The 14,728-nt window shown below is 43.0% G+C and overlaps 1 protein-coding gene across 2 annotated transcripts in view; it reads left to right on the top strand.

Moving 5' to 3' along the window:
• RP1L1 (RP1 like 1) overlaps nt 1-14,728 on the top strand; it is a 65,165-nt gene that overhangs the window by 4,531 nt on the left and 45,906 nt on the right. For both annotated transcript variants that reach the window (XM_053216681.1, XM_053216680.1), the window contains exon 3: nt 9,595-9,706. The gene's annotated coding sequence lies outside the window, so the exon portion shown is untranslated. The remainder of the gene's footprint in view (nt 1-9,594; nt 9,707-14,728) is intronic.

Below are 14,728 nucleotides of genomic sequence, written 5' to 3'. Positions count from 1 at the left end.
TCTGTGAGTGTGACTTTTTTTTTTTTTTTTTTAGATTTCACATATAGTGAGACCAGGCAATAACTGTCTTTCTGTGTCTGGCTTTTTTCACTTAGCATAATACCTTCCAGTTTTATCCATGTTGTCACAAACAGCAGGATTTCCTTCTTTCTTATGGCTGAATAATATTTCATTACACACACACACACACACACACACACATCATGTTTTCTTTATCCGTTCACTCATCAGTAGACACTTAGGTTGTTTCTGTATCTTGGTTATTGTGAATAATGCTGCAGTAAACATGGAGGGGCAGATATCTCTTTGATATCCTGTTTTATTTATTTTGGGTACATACCCAGAAGTGAAATTTCAGGATCATACATGGTAGTTCTATTTTTAATTTTGGGGGGGAATCTTCATATTCTATAATGTTGATCAACATTGTTTTTATCACCTTAATCATCATACTAAGACATGACTGTGGATCCTAGAAGTACAAAAAAATACACAGTAAAGTCATATTTTAACATATCAGATATTAAAATTAAAATATTTAATATTTAAATTAAAATCAGAATATTTAAAATATTTAATATTTAAAAATACTACATCTGGAAGGGAACACAAAGGTATTCTTGTCCATGCCCTTAAATTTCCAGATAATGGAATGAGGCCCAGAGCAAAGGGAACATCACTAGATATCAGAGTTCAGACTGGAACCCAAGGCTCTGACCCGATATTAGTGCCATTTCATCTACGTTGTGTTACCTGTCTATGATGGTCAGTTTTATGTGCCAACTTGACAGGACTATAGTGCCCAGTTATTTAATCAAACACTAATCTAGGTGTTGCTAAGGTATTTTCCAAGTGTGATTGACAGCTGTAAGTTGACTTTAGGGAAAGGTGACTACTCTTGATATTGTTGCTGGACCTCTTCTAATCAACTGAAGGCCTCAAGAAAAAAACTGAAACTTCCTGAAAAAGAAGAAATTTTGCTTTAAGACTGCAGCACCAACTCCTACCTAAGTTTCTAGAATGCCATCCTGTCCTATAGATTTTGGACTAATATACTAACATACCATAATCATATAAGCCAATTTCTTAAATTTCTTAATATCTATCTATCTATCTATCTATCATCTACCATCATCTGTCAATCATTTATCAATTTATAAATCTATAAATCTACTATCTATCACCATCATTTATCAACTATCTATCTAAAATCATCATCTATCTATCTCTCCTCTTGGTTCTGTTTTTCTGTAGAATCTTGACTGGTTCCCTAAAGGAACTTACATGGCACACATAACTTTTATTTACATATATATAGCATAGGTACATTGGAAGAAAATACATAAAAATAAAATTTTCTAAAAACTTTATTCTACCTACTAAGAATGACCAAAGTAAGGTGAAAGCAGTCTAATAGGGCAGTTGACAGATTGGCTATGAGATGCTGGCTTGTGGTTTCAAGAGAACTTGAATTTCGTCAGTAGAGATACAGAGAATTCTCGTTGTTCTCCAACATTTACCTTCCTCCTTTGCATTACTAACAGAATTCTCATGTTTGGAGAGGGCTGGCTGTTTGATAAAGTTTGTCCCCAATAACATAGAAGTAGCAGTTCCTAGCTGGTATATCAAGGAAGTGTTTTAAGAGGAGCATATCCACCTGAAACACACATTTTATAAATTCATTTACTTATTTTGAGAGAGAAAGAAGAGAGAGAAAAAATGCAGAGAATGAGAGAGAGAGAATCTCAAGCAGGCTCCATGCTGTCAGCACTGAGCCCAGTGCAGGGCTCAAACTTATGAACTGTGAGATCATGATCTGAGCTGAAATCAGGAGTTGGACACTTAACTGACTGAGCCACCCAGGCACTTCTGGAACACATATTTTTGTCTCTCTTTATCATTTGCTCTTCCTGCCAAGAAGATAGATGACATGGCTGGGATCTCAGAAGCATCTTGGACCCTAAGAAAAAGGCTATTCAAATCAGAGAGGTCTTAACCTTTACACACCAAACCAACACCATCAGTTACCTACTTCTAGACTGTTCGTTAGACAATGAAAACAAACCCATTTCTGTTTAAACCGCCATAATTTGGTGGCTTCTACCACACAATTCTACCAATTCCTACCTGAGGCAGACAGGTACCAGGAGTGGGACTGACAACCTAATATTTGAAAGTAACTGAATGAAGAAAGTAGGTAGAGAGATATTAATATATCAGATATTATAGAATAAAAACTAGTAACCTCATGATGCATTTGAAGACATTTTAAACTGTCACCTACTGTACCTCGGAATGTATATCATATGCCAAACAAAGCTGTAGCATCAGGGAATATGGTAAGAAAAATACAGACTTCTGACAGCAAAATACAGAGAGAAAGAGAGAGAAATTCAGACTGGAGTAGGGCAGTCTGCAAGCAGAGATGGATGAAAATACATCTTAGAGATATACCCTTCACCTACAGTCTACAATCTATGCTGAGAACATTGCAATTTTTTTGCTTATAAATTTATTAAAGATGATTTTTTAAAAATTATGGCAAATGCACATAAGATTTACCATTTTAATAATTTTGAAGTATACAGTTCAGTGACATTAAGTATACCCAGATTGTCATGCAGCCATCAACACCATCCATCTCCAGAACTTTTTCATCTTCCCAAATGGAAACTCTGTACCCAGCAAACAATAGCTCCCCATTCTCTTCTCCCCAAAGCTCCTGACAACCACCATCTTAATTGTCTATGAATTTGACTACTCTAGGCACCTCATATTATTAGAATCACTTGTCCTTTTGTGATGAGTTTATTTCATTAGAATAATGTCCTCAGAGTTCATCCATGTTGTAGCTTGTGTCAGAATTTCCTTCCTTTTTAAGGCAGGATAATATTCCATTTTATGGATAGACTATATTTTGTTTGTCCATTCATCCACTGATGGACATTGGGTTGCTTCCACCTTTTGGCCTGCTATCCACATGGGTGTCCAAAGAGATCACTGTAATTTGGAGTCTTACAGGATCAAAAAACCCAACTCTTTCTATACTTCAAACTAAACAATTTATAAATAATGACTTGAGAATTATGGATTCTCAAAGAATGGGCTTTGGAAAGCCCATTTGCCCATTATCCCTTTCTTTCTTCCGATTGGGAATGCAGAGATGATCACAGGAGCACTATCAGTCCTGTTACAAGCACAGGAGTGAGTATCCCATCTTGGGATCCCTGATGACAGCTAAGGCTACTGCACCAGCCACTGACTACTGGACTCCGGACTTGTGACATGAGAGAAAAAAACACCCACTTCTTAAGCCACTGGTATTTGGGTTTAGAGTTATGTGTATTGACATTCAGTCTCTAACTGCTATAGAAACTAATTTCTGAGGCCCAAGTTGGGTCAAATCAGGTCATGAGATGGACCAGGCAATGGGGGTTTCTTGTTCACAGAAATAAAGCGATTTGCCAGAACCAGGAAGTGGGGGAGTTTAGGTTGCAGGATATCTCCCCTGGTCACCAATGTACATTGCAAGTCCTACTTCCTGTCAGGGCCCTGAGAAAGGGACAGTCATCAGTCATCTTGGGAAACTTTACTGGGCCTGGGGAGTGGGGGCAGGAAGTCTGCTCATTAACATAAAAGGAGCTCCATTAAGGACAAATTATCATGTAAGCCAAAGGTTTACCCTATAGGGGACACTTGTCAAAAGGTAAATTTAGGCTTTGTGAGCATGCAACCTGTTAGATGGGTGGGAACCCTTAGTTTCCCTGGGCAAGGACCCCTGAAAGTAGGAGACATACACAGTGAGCCTCAGCATGTTTCTAAGCAATCATTCATTCACTCAAAAAAATGTTTATGAAGCATGTGAAAGAAGCCATTCCACTGCAGGTGTGAGATACAGATATATCCTATAAAATCTCCTATGATGTGCCCCCTGTTCCTTGCACTGGCTTTGGGGCAAGCTCATTCTTGGGGATTTTGAACATTTTCTTGCCTCTGTCCAGAAAGCTCTTCTCCCACGTACCTATCTGACTAGTTCTTTTCACTCAGAACTCAACCAAATGTCACATCCTCAGAGATGCTTTCCCTGACCATGTCCCTAAAAAGGCAGTCCTTTCTTCTCACTCTTTGTATCCTCATCCTGCTTTATTTTGCTTCACAGCACTTATTACCACCTGTCATGTATTTATTTGCTATGTGTTTTTGTTCCCCTCACTAGAATGAATGTCTATGAGAGCAGGATCTTTGCTCTGCTCACTGTAGGGACCATGTCCCTAGAACAGCATCTAACATAGAGCAGAAACTTCCTACATATTGACTGAATGAATGAACACACAGGCCTTGTCCTCACAGAGTCTCCAGTCTAGGAGAGGAGCAGACCAATCACAATAGTGCTGTTTGAAGATAAGGGCAGAGCACTCAGGAGGAGAGGAGGGACACCTAGTCCAGACAGGGATGGATGCCTGAAGAAAATGACTTTGTGGAGACAGAGCAGGACTAACTGGGGACTGAGGGTCAAGGCAGAGAAAGAGGATGGAGTCTGGTAGATTAGCCAGGTTGGGGACCACTTCTCCCTCTAGGTCAAGAGAAGTGGGTGGATGATGAAACGAAGAACAGGTAGAGGTGTGGGGTCATGATAGAAAGTTGAAAAGGGCCATTATACAACAGGACCCTAACTTCAATGTGGGAGAGACAGATATGGAAGTTAGCTTTAGGGCCAGGGGAGACATCATCTTGGGAAAAAATTTTTTAGAATAACTTAATTGGCTTCTTCGGTTGTGCCAAGATAGCTCTTGGGGAATACTGGAGCAGAAGGCAGAAGGCCACATAAATGGCTTTGCATAAGAAGTGGACAGGACATTCAATATTCAGCCTCAGAAAGTGGGGTCCTATTGGCAGTGAAGAAAGCAGACATGGCAGTTAGGTAAGCAACTGATCTCACCTGCCCCAACAACAAAGTCTTTTTGCCTGAGGATAATAAAACATTTGTTGGGGAAAAAGAAATAGCAAAGCCTTAGGGGTAGAAGAGGTGAGGAATCTGGGGAGTTCCAAGGAGGAATTTGAAGAAGAGGGAACAATGATGGAGGAAGCTAGTGTCCAAGAGGAGGGGCCACTATGAAAAGTCCTCACTGGCGGGAAGGGGTGAGGAACAAGGCATACATCCCTTTTGGCATACAGGGATGTACCAGAGTCACTTTAAATTGTCCTTCTTCACTGGGCTGTGACATAATCTGAACTGCCCATCTTTACCCCCTACATCACAGACATCTAGTATGCACAATGATCTGGTTATGAAGAAATTAAGATCAATGTAGGACAGAGAAAAGTAACAAATCAAAAGCTACTCAGTGAGTGGGAATTTGGCAGCAGTAAATGAGATTCTGGTGCACGAAGATGAAAGTTCTAGTCCCCCGAATCCCTTCAGAGACATGGGGAAGGGTACTGAGTTTCCCATCTATGTGGGATGGGGTTGGAACTTGTTTAACTGCTTATTTGAGAAAAAAGTGACCACATACTGATTTTTACTTTACAATAGTAGGGCACAGATGATGTTGTTGCTAAGGGTGAGGGGGCATTAATGGGGTTTGGGCAGGTGGGGAAAGCAGAAGTTTGGAAGAATAGCTGTAGAGAGTAGGACAGTGATAGATACAAGGATAACCTTATATCCCCTAAACCCAAGCTGTGGAAAATGTAATTCAATCAAAGACTTTACCACACTTGGCAAATGCATATTGGTCCAGGTCTAAAGCTTTCCTGAGGGTCTTTCTTGGAGAGGAGGGAGTAAAAAGAGGTCAACACCTAGAGAGGGACAAGTAGCAGAGGAAAGATTTTAATCCTATGGACAAAAAGCCCAGCTCCTATTATCTTGGTCAGAAGTCTGTTGAGGCAGTGACCTGGAAAAATTGGTGATGGTTTGGAGTAGATAGAGTGAGGACTGGACCTGACCAGAGAAATGTAGAAGCACTGAGGAGTAGCACTGGATGCCCAGATAATGTTGATACCAGGAGTTGGCAGAAATTTCAATCCACTGGAATGAGTGAATTCCTCCAGAAGCTTCCAAACCCTGAGGGTGGAAAAGAAGAAGGAGATGGCTGGATTGATCAGCAAGACAGTGGCTGAAAGAATGTCCCATGGGCACTGGGCTGGGTACAAAGTGATCCAGAGATAGGAAGGAGGCAAAGGAATCTGAGGAGAGTGACTAAGTTCAGCTGAGCTTCCAACCCCTGAGGGTGGAAAAGAAGAAGGAGATGGCTGGATTGATCAGCAAGACAGTGGCTGAAAGAATGTACCATGGGCACTGGGCTGGGTACAAAGTGATCCAGAGGTAGGAAGGGGGCAAAGGAATCTGAGGAGAATGACTAAGTTCTGCTGAGCATGTAGAACACTTGTAGTAGGGGGAAGAGAGGAAGAGAGCCAGAGATAGAAGGCCATGGCCTGAGACTGACATCTTAGAGTTGAGGTTTCCAGAACCAAGCATGTCTGGGAGAGAAGACCTTGGGAATGGACATGGGAGTGAGCTGGTGACGTGGGGTATAGACAGAGTATTGAGTCAAGGGCATTTGAAGCCAGCTTGTGGGCTGGGTGTGACAGAGACATCTAGATCTCAGAGAATGTTGGCTGGAATGAAGCAGAAAGGGAGATTCTGCGTCATTGGGTGCCAAATTCCCCAGGACTGAGGAAGACAGAGTGAGTCCATGAGATGATAGTAATGAGGAGTGGTGGGTAGTAGCTAAGCCTGATGGCAAGCCCTTCAAAGGGAGAAGGGACTTTGTATGACAGTGAGAAATGGTAGAATAGCAGTTTTTGTGGAAAGCCAGTTCCATTCCTAGGAAGGTGTGAGGGGTGACACAGCATTCCCTCAAGGGCTGCAGAGGAAGTGGTGAGATTAGGAGGGTTGGGCTTCAGTTACAGCAAGGAAGCAGAGGCAATGCTCCATGAAAAGTTGATGATGTAGATTTCAGAAGACACAATGCAAGCACCAGCACAGACAAAGCAGTGAAAGAAAGAATAAGTGCAAAAGGAAACACAGAGTGGTATGAACAATGCCAAAGGTGAAAGACAGGTTGACTAGAGAGTCCCAAATTTTACTGGGTCGCTGGAAATCATAGAGACAAGACTCTTGGGAGTGATGACTGTCCAGAGGCTACAGGTTTCCTTGTCTGGGTGATGTGGAAACCTGCTGAAGTTTTTACTCTGTGTCTGAATGGCTGAATTTACATGCCAGTCCCAAGTCCCATAATGAGCTGTGACCCCCCCCTCCCCCCACTCTCCACTCATTGTCTCCTCTCTCCTGCATTCTCTGTGTCCCCCTGCACTGGCTTATCTCTTCTGTCTTCAGGCACACACAGGCCATCTCCTCTGGTTACCATCTTCTCTCTTTCCTATCTTTCACTGCAAACTTCCCAATAACTGCCTCTATTTGCCTACCACGCTCTTACATACAGTCTATCTTCTGATCTCACCTGTCTACTAAAGTAGCTCTTGTGAAGCCACCAAGCCTCTCTGCACTGCCAGCAACTAGGGGCATTCATTTCCCCACCTTTTCTTCCTTGATGTCTCAACAGCCTTTGGCTGGATTCCTCCATACTTGAAACATTCTTTTCTTGGTTTTCTGCACTCTCTTGCTTTTTAACTCTTCTCATTCCCTTCTTGACACTTCATTCTCTTTCTTATTCCTTTAATAAAATCATTCCTTCTCTGGGCCTATGCTGTTCTCCCCACAAAAAGTACAGTGTAGTAGTTAGACACATGGAAGCTGATGCCAAGCAGCCTGGATCCAAATTCTGACCCCACCACATGCCAGCCAAATGTCTTTTGGAAAGCTAAGTTTTCCAGGACTCAGTTTCTCCATTCAAAAATTGGTATGATAATAATATCTACTTCATAGGGTAGATGAATTGGCATTTACTGAATACCAATGAATGTTGTACACTTTTCGGGTACTCAATGAACCAATACATACCATCTGAAATGTGTTTGTGCTTCTTATGTTCTACAGTTGGCATAAAAAAATCTGGATTTCAGCCAATGACTATTGTATTTGACAATATTTGTTCTTATTAAAATTACCTGGGCAAGCCCAGTGTGACTATTAACTTTATGTATCAACTTGACTGGGCTAAGAGATGCCCAGATAGCTGGTAAAACATCATTTCTGGACTTGTCTTGAAGGTGATTCTGAAAGAGGTTCATATTCAAATCGGTAGATTCAGTAAAGCAGATTGTCCTCCCCAATGTGAGTGTGCACCATACAATCTGCTGAGGGCCCCAATAGAAGAAGAAAGTGGAGGGAAGGTGATTTTTTTCTCTCTGTATAAGCTGAAACATCCATCTTCTCCTGACCTTGGACATCATTTCTCCTGGTTCTAGGTGGTTCTTGGGTCTTTGGATGCAGGCTGGGACTTGCATCATCAGATGGTTTTCACGCCTTCTGGTTGGGATTAGGGAGGGGAGGGTGGGTAATGGGTACTGAGGAGGGCACCTGTTGGGATGAATACTGGATGTTGTATGGAAACCAATTTGACAATAAATTTCATATTGAAAAAAAAAAAAAGAACTATATCACCAGTCCTTCTGGCTCTCCAGCTTGCAGATGTGGGACTTTTTAGCCTCCATAATTGCATAGTCCAATCCCTCATAATCTATTTCTACATATCTATATCTCTAAATATTCTATTGGTTGTATTTCATTGAGGATCTTGACTAATACACCTATATTTCAAATACAGAGTGATCTCCACTCTGTAACACACATCTGTGCACATCTAATTGGACTAAACCCTGTATCTGTCAGCCAGAGGCAAGCCTTGAAGGATTTCATTTGTAGAACTGATCAGTCATATTTATATTGAACACACATTGGCTAAGTCTTTGTTTCTTGATGGCAATTCATTATCAGTTCCAGTTGTTTCTGCAGGTGACTCTTTAACCTCATTAAATTCCATTGAGGAAACCACCAAGTTTCAAGTTACATAGTTCATTCCTGCCTCTAAGCAACCCTGAACCTAAACATGAGTTTTCTAAGAAAGAATAGTTTCCTGCTCTCAGAGAAAGAGAAGGAGGAAGGGAGGGAGGGAGGGAGGGAGGGAGGGAGGGAGGGAGAGAGAGAGAGAGGATTTGATAATTCCAGGCTTCAAAATTTCACCAGAAGTGTTGTCAATGTAAAGCCAAAATGATCACTTCAGTCTAAAATGAGTAAGTAGGGTCTTACAAGGGGGAAACTGGTTATTCAGCATTGGTACAGAAAACAGCTGATGGATATGTGTACTTGTCAGATTGTTCTTTTAGGACTTCATACACCGAATTCCTATGTCTTGCAATGACATCATATTTCCTTTTCTGATTTATTCAGGGAGATGGGAATCAGCTAACCATTTCTCCCCTGGTGTTTCTAGCTCAGTACTTGTGTTTCCATGGAGCACCCCCTGTCCGCACGGGCTGCTCATGGCCTACCCAAGCAGCTGGAATCAGGTGGGAGCCGCTGGTGCTGGGAGGGCTTCCCTGAAAGCCCATGGGGGCTGTCTTGAAGAGTGCAGCCTTGGGCAGAGGGCCAGGAACAATCTGTGTAACCCACTAAGCTAATTATTCTCTCTGCAGATGGTGTCCTCCACTAATCCTCTCTCAGTTTGTCATAATCCAGTTCTGTTCTGAGGAGAGCTGCTGGGTGTCTGGCTTTCATGTAAAAGGACTGTCTGCTTAAGCAGAGGAGGTAGGTCACCTGCTCTGTGGGGCTGGGGCCCTGGGCTCTTAAGACAAGGAGAGCAGCCGCAAGGGCTGTCCAGAAGAAGGCCACTAGTCCTGTGGCCCTGGGAGGCTGAATCAGCTTCAGAGAGAGGGGCAAGCATCAACAGTGGTCTGACTTTCCTCCACTGGCCACTTCCCTGGGGTCTCAGAGGGCTCAGAGGAGCCGGCCATGCTCTTTTGCTCTGCAGAGGATGGTGAGTCTTTTTGAGTCTCAGTAGGTCTGTGTCTCTTAGGGTCAGCCGCCCCAGGGTTAGAGTATCTTGGCACTGGGAAGTCACAGCCAAGAAGGAGGTGTTTCAGCCTGAGACTCTGGGAGGGACGTCTTGAGCAGGATGCATGTGGTGATGCAAGATTGGTTCTCTTCCCCCAGCTTGCTGGGCTGTTTGGTGGTAGGTCATGTTTAAACACGGTGCTGCTAAGATTCAGGTTCCTGCTCGTTAATTTACAGGATGTTAATATTATATAGCCTGTCTGGTTCTCCCACCTGCACCAAGGGGGTGAACAATGCAGTCACTGGAGCCAGAGAGGGAGAAATCCCTCCTGAGGACCCCCCTCAGTCTCTTAGGGTGGAGGGGAGCTGCCCCTCCACTCCTACAGGGTGAGGATGGCCCACGGTGGGGTGGTTCAGGGGCCATGTTTGCTTCTCAGAGGATCAAGACTTCAAGAGAAGGCTATAAAGAGCCAGGGCGAATATAGAGATTGGCAGGAAAAAGGGTCAGGAGTCCCTAGGAATTACATTATTGAATTTCCTCTACTGGCTTCAGGGTTAGCATCGTTGCACCCATTCCTACAGAAGAAAATGGGGCATGGAGATGTTAAACTATGGAAGCACCACTAAGTCAAACCCAGGTCTGCCTGAAACCTCTTTCCTCCTTGTTGCTCTTTTTAGCCATCCCTGGTTGAGGCAAATGCCATCCTCCTGTCCCAGGTTTAATGACAAAAAGACTGAGACTTGGGGTAACTGGGTGATTTGCAGAGGGCACACAGCCAGTGAGGGCAGACTCTCAGCCAAGTCCAGCATGACTGACACTAATTATCTCTGTGCTTCAGTTCTGCACCTTCCCATTGGGTTCCACCCCACTGCAGACTCATCCTGTACTTGGAGAAGGAGGTCCACTCCATAGTGATGGGCAAGGGGGCATGAGCCACTGCTTTCTGGCAGTGTAACCATGAAGGAGGCCCGGGAGGGCATCTGGTTCCTTCCCACAGCCCAGAAGTACACCTCAGACAGTGAGAATATCCTCTGCTCTGGGAAATTTCTAGAGAAGTATAACCTGCATTATTCTTTGTTTATGCTCTTAGATATGTAAACATCATCCAGAAATCCTCTTATTATGGTGGTCTCAGACAGGTCTGCTTTCCTTATCTAAGCTGGGGGAAATAGGAGAGCTGGTTGCCATTTTCAGCACCAACGTGCTTAAACGTATGTTTGTGTATATGTGTGTGGGTATGCATGTCTATATGTGCATGTCTGTGTGTGTTCATGCCTGTAATGTGTGTGTATGTGACTGGGTGTTTGTGTGTTTGTGCATGTGTATGCACATAGGTTTGTGTGTGTGTGTGTGTGTGTGTGTATGCATGTGTGTGTGTGCTGATGCAGGGGACCTGGTTTTGCTGAGAGACCACTGGACTAGTGGTCACAACGCCTAGACCTGCTGACTGCATGGTACCCCTGCTCTCTAGGCTTTGGTGTTCTAGGTGGAAAGCTAGCAGGATGGAGTCAAGGAGCCATATCTTCTTTCCAGTGCAATAGCCTATGCATGCAGTGTTCAGCAGCTTTCTCAGCTCCAAGTTAAATAACCCCAGTCCCCATAACCTTTCCCTGTAAAGCACATTTTCCAATCCTTTAATCATCTTGGTTATTTTCCTCTGAACTCCCTCCAAGATACCTATGTCATTGGATAAGTATGTCGTATAAATTAGTCGGTAAATCAATCTGTCAACAATATCTCTTGAGCAACCACCCTGTGGCTTGCAGGAGGTGCTGGGCTGATACAATCCAACCACACAGGAACAGAAAGATTTTTTTCACTGTTGCTCAGACCAAGGGTTCATTTGTCCAGCAGTGGCCTGAGGCATAGTAGACATGCTGGGAAGATATTGTTCCTTCCAATACCATCATCTCCAGAAGCTCAGGGCTGTGCCTCAACAGCAGTATCTGAGAATGTTTTCAGTAAACACTTAAGGGCACCTGTTCTGTTCTGAGCCCTATGCTAGGCAATTTGAGGGTTATAAAAATGAGCGTGATGCTCCCTGACCACCTGCACAGAGTACAGAGTAGGGTGGATTCAGAAGCAAAGAGGGGTAAGTGGGTCCTGAGGACCTAGCCAATCTCTCGCTGCAGACAGGACATTGGTGCTCAATGTGGGCTGCTTTGAAAGCTTTTCTCCCAGATGCAGCATAATCAACAATAAAGTGAAATAGCCAAAATATTTCAGAGTTTGGAGGAAACCAGGCTTTTATCTGAACAATGATTTCACTCCTCATTAACTGGGTGAACCTTGGGCGAGTTAGTTAAGTTCCTGAGTCTCAGTTACTTTACATGGCAGGGTGATACCTACCAAGAGGGATTGTTTGAGATGAGGCAACATCACATTTGTCAAATGTCTGGTGCATAGTAGGTGATTGATATTATAGTCTGCCTTCACCTCACCAGCTCATTAAGGATCAGTTTCTGCAGTCTTCAGTTCCTTTGGTTGGATCTTGGCCATCCCACTAGTTGGGGTTTTAAGTTCTATGAGTTGATCATGTGAGGTATACAGTATACAACAGTATCATCTTTGCTTATTGATCCTAAAATAATTTTCTTCAAGGTTGAAGGGCAATATTTTACTTATAGTATAGCATATGCTTCATGATTTTATAGTCTGAGATCAACTGTGATCTTAGCTTTTATCTTTATGGTTGGAGTCCATATTCTTTTTTCAGTTTAGCCTTGACTTTTTGTATTAGAAAGAACACTTGGCCCTTGACCAAGACCCTGAAGGATAACTTTGGACAGGTCACTGAAGAGACAGCCGTAGTACAAAGCAAACACTTCTCAAATATAAGTGTGCACCAAAATCATCTAGAGGTCTTTGTAAACAAACACAGATTGCTGAGCTCCATTCCAGAGTTTCTGATACAGTGAGTCTGGGTGGAACCTGATAATTTGCATTTCTAAGACATTCACTGGTGATGCTGACTCTGTGGGTCCAGGGCCTGCACTGTGAGAGTCACTGATGTAGGAAGAACAGCTTTGGACCTTAGCGGAGCTTGGCCAAGTTGACCCTTCTGAGCCCGTTTCTTTATTTACAAGCCTCTACCTTACAGATTCGATTTAAAGGTAATAATTAGAGAAATTATGATGAGAAAAGAACTGCATAAAGCTATAAAACACAATGTAACTATTAATAGTTTAATATTCCACATCAGCTTTAGCTTACTCACTTATAAAATGAAGATAATAATAGTAATTTTTATAACGATTAAGTGAGATGACCAATATAAAAGCAATTTATGAAATATAAAGAACTACGGAATTTGGTTCTTATAATTTCCCTAAGCCTCAGATTCCTCATCCATAATATGACAAGGTGCTCAGTGAGTTTATTTTATGTGCCAAGTCATGCGGTAGCTCATTATTCTACATGTGGATAATGCAGGTTTGTAGTTAATACCCTGCTGATGCTGCCTTGTGTCCTGTTGGATCCTTTGGTCAAAGCTCCATGTTGGGCCACTGTTGTGCTAGGATGCTTTTGGCTAAAAGAAACGGAATTCCCAGCTAAAAGTGTTTTCAGGTTAAGGATTTTGTTGCCCAGAGGCAGAGTGATTTCATGGTTGATTAATTCAATGGCTTGACCAAGTTAAGACTCTAGAATTCTTTTGGCTTTGTCCTCATGGTCACATGGTGGCTGTAGAAGTGCCAAAACTCACATCCACAAACAACAATCAAAAGCATGAAGAGACGAATCCCTGACTTGTATTCTTTTTAGTGTATAAAAAAAAACCTTTTTAGAAGCCTCTTATTGGCCAGGGTGATATCACATGTCCTTTGATAAGGGAAATGGAATTACATGATTAGTTTAGACTAGTCAAATATTCAACCTCTGTGGCTGGAAGAGATTCATGAAACATGTGGTCACCCAATCAGGCCTCTGTCAGCAAGTGAGAAAGTCAGCAAATGTGAAAGAGGAGGTGACCAGCAGTGTCCCTTTCCAATCAGAGTCATGTCCATAAGGCTTTACTTGCACACCTCCCCACAGCATTATGAGATTTTCCTGTACCTGGGGCACAGCTAGGAAGGCCCCTCACCAGAATATCAAAAAGAAGTTTAAACAGGTATTTGCCATTCCTTCATAAGAGAAACAGAGCTCTCCGGGAGTCAGGGGAGCAATCCATCCCACTTTCCCACCAGGGAGGTTACTGATCTATAAGGACAGACTCAGTGGCCACAGAGTCTTTCCCAGGCAAAGGTCTTGACCCTGAGAATTCACAAATCAGCACTGCAGCGTTACTACTGTGTGTGGTGTTTCCTCCTGAATCTAGCATAGTGCCAGTACCTACAGCATGTGCCTGACAGACACCTAAGTGCTTAAGAAAGATACTCTAGCTGCCACAATTAAAGTAGTTTGGTCAGCAAGCAGGTTTGGGGAAAGTGAAGGCTTTCATAGTGGAATAGATTTTGCTAGCATTCTAAGACAGTCATGTCTGTGGAATTTTAAAATCTCATTCTTCTTCCTCTGTAAGAGCTATGTCAACCCATTGGAGTAGTGAATACAAGGGTTTTCTGAGGGAAGGGAAGCCCCCCCCCACCCCAACAGGTTTCTGTTTTAAGGAACAGACTCCTATCTAGGCTCAGGGATGGCCAACAGCTCTGAAAGGAAACAAATCCTGGATGGGAGCGGTTGGCCACAGCCTTCACTGCCCTCGCTCCTTCTGACCATGGGATGGATGCTCTTGCTCCTGAAGCTCCCTACTTAACCCTTAGTAAGTGACATAGGAAAGC

This window comes from Acinonyx jubatus, chromosome B1 (genome assembly GCF_027475565.1).
Source record: "Acinonyx jubatus isolate Ajub_Pintada_27869175 chromosome B1, VMU_Ajub_asm_v1.0, whole genome shotgun sequence".
NCBI lineage: Eukaryota > Metazoa > Chordata > Mammalia > Carnivora > Felidae > Acinonyx > Acinonyx jubatus.
This window is presented reverse-complemented; position numbering and strand designations above follow the sequence as displayed.